Raw genomic sequence first — 7,500 nt, 5'->3', positions numbered from 1 at the left:
CAATCTGAGAGAGTGACATTTAAGTAATATCGGCCATACTTGATAACACTAAGCCCATGATACAGTCAGTGAACAGTCATAAACATCTACACAACAAACAAACAGACGAGCGCACACACACACCACCACACACACACACACACACACACACACACACACACACACACACACACACACACACACACACACACACATAAATATTTGCTGCAGGGCATATTTCAACAGTTTTAACTTCAAATATGTATAAAGTTCTCAAGGCGAAACTCATTCAATTTAGACCATAAATATTTCTTTTTAACTGAACATCAACGTTGAACATCAACGCAACCTAAATATGCCTAAATATGCTCCAAAAATATCTTATAAATTTCACAATCACTACGATAAATTAATTAAATACGTAAATTGATTTTGAGAGGAAGGGGAGAGAGAACGAGAGAGAGAGAGAGAGAGAGAGAGAGAGAGAGAGAGAGAGAGAGAGAGAGAGAGAGAGAGAGAGAGAGAGAGAGAGAGAGAGAGAGAGAGAGAGAAGAGAGAGAGAGAGAGAGAGAGAGAGAGAGAGAGAGAGAGAGAGGAGAGAGAGAGAGAGAGTGTAACGTTTATCTCAACCAAAAAGATCTCAAAAGTCCCCTCCTCCAGTTCTTCCTTCCTTCATTCCCTGAGCAAAGTTTGTGTCTCGCCTCCACACCCTTCCCCTCCCCCACTCTCCCTCCCTGCGTCCCCCTCCCCTCTCCTTCTTTCCCCTCCCCTTCCCATCTCTTCCCTTTTCAATCCCTTCTCTTCCCTTTCCCCTCTTTTCTCTTCCCCTTCCCTCTCCTCCCCTCCCCCCTCTCGTCCCTTTTCCATCCCCTCACCCCTTCCCCCTCTCTTCCCCTCCCCTCCCCTCCCCTACTCTTCCCTCTCCTCCTCCCCCTCCCCTCTCCCGCCCCGAGCGTGGAGCAAGCGTGGAGTGTTGAGTGCAAACCCTATTATCTCAAGGACACTCGACACTTCACCGCCATTATGACTATAAATATCAGGTCAACATCATAATCTGACACGAAAAACAAACACGCTAATGACACCCAGGCCGGAGAGCAAGGCGTTTCGGCGATCTAGAGCGAGTGATAAGAAAACATTGTGGTCTAACGTGACGTTGAGATATGGCAACAGCACGCGTCCGTTATGGTCATACTGTTGTTGTTTTGTGAATCAAATCTACGTCACGGTTATTGGACCACTGTGATTGTTAGCATTTCCGTAAACCATATCTATATTAGTTGTCGAAGATTGTAGATCAAATTTACGGGCCTTACAGATTTTGTTTTACTGTTGCCAATCAAATCGATTTCTCAAGTGTTATCATTCATATAAATCAAATCTATATGGCGGCTGTTGTTACGAATGTAAATCAGATCTACATCCCAGTTCTTATCACTTGTAAATTAAACCTACATGCCTATCACAGCTGTTATCATATTGAAAATAAAATTAAAATCACAAATGATATCACTACTGTAAACATTTCTGCCTCACTCGCTGTTGTCTCCAATTAACTCTTTCGTCACAGATTGTCGTCAACATTATCAGCCACATATATCTCACTCGCTTGTCACAGCATTCTTGTCAGCATCATAAATCAAATCTCCCCCCTCCCTCCCCCAATAGAACTGCTGATAGGCGCATGGACCGCATCCATCTCACTCGCTTCTCACAGCATTGTTGTCAGCAAGGTGTCAGCAGCACGAGGGAAACCTTTTTTACTCGCTTGTTGTCAGCTGTCACTACTCCAATGTTGCCGGCGAAAGCAAATATACCTCGCCCTATACCACATCACTGTTGTCAGTAAATCAAATCAATTTCCCTCGCTCGCCTCGGCATTGTTGTCAGCATTATATCCCAGACAATCTCACAAGGTCGATTTTACATACAACGATAATCCAAATCCGTTCTTTACTGGCGAGAGTTACGGGAGCGCCTACCTTGAAATCCGAGTCAGTGTTTACTTTCTACGTAAATGTCGCATGGCCGCACCGCCCTTATTATTGGAACACACGAACGCACGAACGCCCACCGACGATTTCTTTTTTTTTTCTCGAATTTTAAGTATTTTTTTTCACTGACATAAACGGTGAGTGTGTATGTTTATATGACGCTCATGGGTCATTCCACTACGATAAAATAAACAACAATATTGGTGTTATAAAACAGTCTATCCACTAATTCGAAATTTCATCCACCTGTATATCCACTTCTTCCCATCGAATTTATCCAATTCTCTTCTCCCTTTTTTCCTCCCTTCCATTCATTTCCTCTTCCTATCCTTCCCCTTTCTTCCTTCCCCATCACGTTTCTACTTCCCACTCCCCCCCCCCTTTTTTTTCTCTCTCTTGTTGTTTGTGTTTATTACCAGCCATTCCTCGAGACACCCAAGCCAATTAAGCCATATGATAGATGTGTTTATATAAGGAGCGTGCCCTTGGGATCGAGCTTACCGGCTCCTTAAATCACTGAATCATCACGTATCACTTTTATTAATATTATCACTATATTGAGATCTATTTGATTATTGTCAGTATTATAATCTTCGACCTCATCAATATCAATATTATATAATCAATATTATCATTGATATTATAATAATCATCGTTATTATTATCATCATTCTCATCGTCTTTTTACTTCCAATGTTGCTTACGTTATCCTCATTGTTATTATTATTATCATTATCATCATTATTATCACTGCTACCATCATTATCATTATTATCATTACCATCATCATCCTCCACATTATCATATGTTCACGTTAGTTATCATTACAATTGCTGTTAGTATTACTATTATTATCACAGATAATACTACTTATCATAAACATTATCATTATCATTACGATCATTATTACCACCATTATCATCATCGTTATTTGATAGCACTTTTAAAGTTCTTATAATCATCATCATCACCATCATCACCAAAACAATTCTCACCGTCGTTCCCACTCTTTAAAGTGCTTATAATGATCACCATCATCACCAAAACAATTCTCACCATCACTCCCACTCTTTAAAGTGCTTATAATGATCACCATCATCACCATAACAATTCTCACCATCACTCCCACTCTTTAAAGTGCTTATAATGATCACCATCATCACCATAACAATTCTCACCATCACTCCCACTCTTTAAAGTGCTTATAATCATCACCATCATCACCAAAACAATTCTCACCGTCGTTCCCATCGCCACCAACCTCCCCACAACCGAATGACCCGCCGCCGGCCCGCCATTCCATCCAGCCCCCCCCCCTCCCCTACCCTCTACCCTTAGCTGCTCCCTTGGTCTGAAGGCGCTGGCGTGACGAGATGGGGTCATGACCTCCGGGCGTTATCGTAGTTTGTGGTGAATAAGGGCGTTTTTTTTTCTTTTCTTTTACAGGAGATGAGTTGTTTTTATTATTTTGATTATTAGTTATAATTATTGGTATTAATGGCGTTATCCATATTGTCATGGTTATTATTAACATTATCATCATCATTACTATTATCATTATTGGTATAATCATCATTATCGTTGTTATTATCATTATCAACGTTCGTTTTAGTTAATTATTACCATTGAAACGTTTTTTTTTTCTAAAGGCAAGTGTTAAATTATTTGACGCACGAGGCAGCCTTGAATTAAAAAGAAATATAGAAATTAGGCTAGTCAGCCAAAGAAAAAATGCTCTCGGCACCGTGCCTTTGATTGAGTGGTCTCGGTAGCCCTTCCGAAGGAATAGATAAAAGAAAAGTAATTTAAAAAATAAAGCAATATTAACAGTAAGAACAACAACAAAACAACAATAATGATAACAATAACGATAATGAAAATAATAATAATAATAATAATAATGATAATAATAATAATAATAACAATAATAATAATAATAATAATAATAATAATAATAATAATAATAATAATAATAAATAAATAACAGAAATAACAACAATAACTTTATATAGAAAAATACAGTCATGGAAAAAATATATCTTAGTAAAACGTTTCGGATCCTGTTTCGAACACAGAAGTAACACTATCACAATTGTTTAAAGTTAAAAAGGTTTCGAAGCTTCGATTCACGATACACCACTTCCTTACGCGACTCCAAACAAACCATCCATTAAGTAAAACAAGCCAGCCGTAAAACAAACAACACCGTTTGAACTACAACTATCCTTACATCCTAAAAAAAAAAAAAATCTGAAATCCTATCCAATTTAGCAAAAAAAAAAAAAGTTTACAACCAACCTAACAGAGAAAAAATTCAATTCGTTCCACACTACAACCAGACTTTAAATAATAATAATAATAATAATAAAAGAATTTCTGAAATCCTACCCTGTTTAGAAAAAAAAAAAACGTTTAAACTACAACCAACCTAAGAAAAAGAAAAAAAAAACACTTCAGTCCAGCCTAAAACCCTACAACCAAATCTCCCCGACGAGTCGTTACAGAAATCCTACTCAGACGAGCCAAGAAAAATAACAACAACAACCGCGCCCATTTCCGCCCTTGACGCGCCTCTGGGCCTGGAAGGAACCTCGCTTACTCACCGCAATGGGACTCGCGGCAAGAACCTCGCATTTTGGTATTTATCTTACGAAGTTGGAGGTTGAGGAGCTAGTTTTGGAAGTTACGGAGTCAGTTTGAAAGTTACGGAGTCAGTTAGGAAGTTATTATAGTTAAGAAGTTTGTTACAATTAACAAGCTGTCAATACGAAGAACTTTATTCACGTGCAGAAGCTAGTTAATGCAACGAAGTTTACTGATGTTAAGAAGTTTGTCACTATCAGTTAGTTAGTGTTATGAAATCTGTTTATGTTACCAAGACAGTTCGGGAATGAGCTAGAATTTTACCTAACCTTGGTACCGCACCCATTTCCGCCCTACGTCAGCGCTCAGACTCACGGCAAGGAACCTTAAAACCTTATATACCTTAAATACTTTACAAAAAAAACAACATTAGAAATCAAGTAACTCTGAACCTTGGAACATTAAAATCGATCCTCTGAACCACAGTACATAACAACCGTAGAACTAGAGGGACTTGTGAATCCTTAAAATCTTACAACCTTCAAAATTTTGAATCTCCATGCCTTTGAATCTTTTGGAACCTTAAAACCTCACTTCGGAGGCCTAAAAAATGAGCGCCCCTTGCCTTAAAAGCTTCTTCCCCGTTTCAAATTGGGAACCGTGCCTGGGACTCTGTTATCCGAATCCCGTGTGTTTATTTATTCATGCACGGAATTTGCATAGTAATACCCGTTCAAGTACGATCTTTTTTTTTTTTTTATAATATACGTCATAATTCTCGTTAAATCACTTAAATGTGTTAATTAATAAACGGACTGCTGCTTCAAAGCTGCTTGAAAAATAACGGAAGATCGGGGTGTAAACAAACATATAAACACATGAAAACAGATTAACGAATAATTCAGTAAATAGTAATGAAGGGGAAACATACGAGCAAAAGATACTGCAAAGTACATGCAAACATAACGTTGAATAGGAATACATAAACGCAATAAATAAAAGAACACAAAGAAACAGAAATAAACATAAACTAGAAGTCTAGAAGGACGAGGGGGGGGTGCGGAGGGGAGGGGAAGGGGAAAGGGAAAGGGAAAGGGAAAGGGAGGAGGAGGAGGAGAAGAAAGGGAGGAGGAGGAGGAGGGGAGAAGAAAGGGAGGAGGAGAAGGGGAAGGGAGGGGAGAATGGAGGAAAGGGAAGGCGATGGGAAAAGAGGGGGGAAGGGGGTGCGGAGGAGAATAGGGAGGAGGGGAGAAGAGAAGAGAGGGAGCAAGGAGGAGAGGAAAACAGAGGAGGAGACGAGGAGACGAGGAGAAAAGAGGGGGAGGAGGAAGAGCAGGAGGAAGGACAGAAGAGAAGAGAGACGGAGAGATGAGTAAGAAGAGAAAAGAGAAAGGCGGAGAAGAGAGGAGAACTGGAACAAGAGAAAGAGGGAAGAGGAAACGAGGTGAAGGAGGAGGAGGAGGAGGAGAGAAGAAGTGAGGGGAGGAGAGGAGGAGGAGGAGGAGGAGGAGGAGGAGGAGGAGGAGGAGGAGGAGGAGGAGAAGGAGGAGGAGGAGAGAAGAAGAAGAAAAAAAAAGAAGAAGAAAAAGGAGGAGAGAGGGGAGGAGGAGAGGCACTCGACCCCCACTACAGTGAAGCGGAACGGACGGCAGACGCGGTTGTCGGCGAGTGCGTGAAGCGGCGAGAATTCCTCTTCTCCAAATCATCGATCATCGTCATGATCCTTCTGACTAAATAACTGCCAAAAGGCGAAAAACGTGAAAAGGGAATAGGTAGAGTGGATTATATGTTGAAATAGAGATATGGAGAGAGAGAGAGAGAGAGAGAGAGAGAGAGAGAGAGAGAGAGGAGAGGGAGGGAGGGAGGGAGGGAGAGAGAGGGGGAGGGGGGAGGGAGGGAGGGAGGGAGGGAGGGAGGGAGAGAGAGAGAGAGAGAGAGAGAGAGAGAGAGAGAGAGAGAGAGAGAGAGAGAGAGAGAGAGAGAGAGAGAGAGAGAGAGAGAGATGATAATGGAAAAGGACAAAACAGTATATCATGTTTTGAAAATCGCAAAAAATAATAATAATAATAAAAAAAATAAATTAAAAAATAAATAAAAAAATAAAATAAAAATCCCAACACTGCATAAGTTCCCCAAAAGATAAGACGGGAGTTTCCGAATTTTCCTGAATTTTATCTTTAGGTTTGTTTACACGACAATCACGGACGGAAGCACGATTCGTCCAAGAGGTTTTCGAACTTACCGTACCTACCCATCCTTTATAAAACTACGCTGTTTATACTTTTTCTTTTCATTCTATCCGGGACGATGATGTTGAAAACAGTAATGATAAAAGAGGAAGGAAATAAAGCATCGAGAGGGTACCGGCAGGGTGGGCGAGCGGTCAAGGGTGGGCAGCCTACAGTGGGCGGTCAAGGGTGGGCGGTCAAGGGTGGGCGGCCTAGGGTGGGCGGTGTCTAGGTAAGTGGCGGGCGGTGTAAAGAGTGGGTGGTGTCAAGGGTGGGCGGTGTCAAGGATTTGCAGTGCCAAGGGAGGGCGGGAGGGCCAACCGACTGTACGTAGCGTGATCTTTGTGAGGTTCGCCCAATCCTGAGCGTGACAGTAAAACAAACGACCGCCAGAAGAGAGACAAATATAACAAGTAACGTTTCAAAGTTCAAATTCCATAAATAAGTGTTATTTATTATTACTTAACCGCCAAGAAACGTGGCACTGAATTGATTTGAACGTGTGACAAATACGCTGGAAAGGTAAATAACTGGTATCCTTCCTTCTATAATTGCACCAAATGAATTAACGACTGGAAAATGCCTAAGAGTCTTCCAGAAAAAGTGAAAACACAAACAAAACAAAAATGAGAGAGAGAAAAGAGGGAGGGAGGGAGGGAGGGAGGGAGGGAGGGAGGAAGGGGGAGAGGAAGGAGGGAGGGAGGGAGGGAGGGAGG

This window comes from Penaeus monodon, chromosome 7 (assembly GCF_015228065.2).
Source record: "Penaeus monodon isolate SGIC_2016 chromosome 7, NSTDA_Pmon_1, whole genome shotgun sequence".
Taxonomy (NCBI): domain Eukaryota; kingdom Metazoa; phylum Arthropoda; class Malacostraca; order Decapoda; family Penaeidae; genus Penaeus; species Penaeus monodon.
This window is presented reverse-complemented; position numbering follows the sequence as displayed.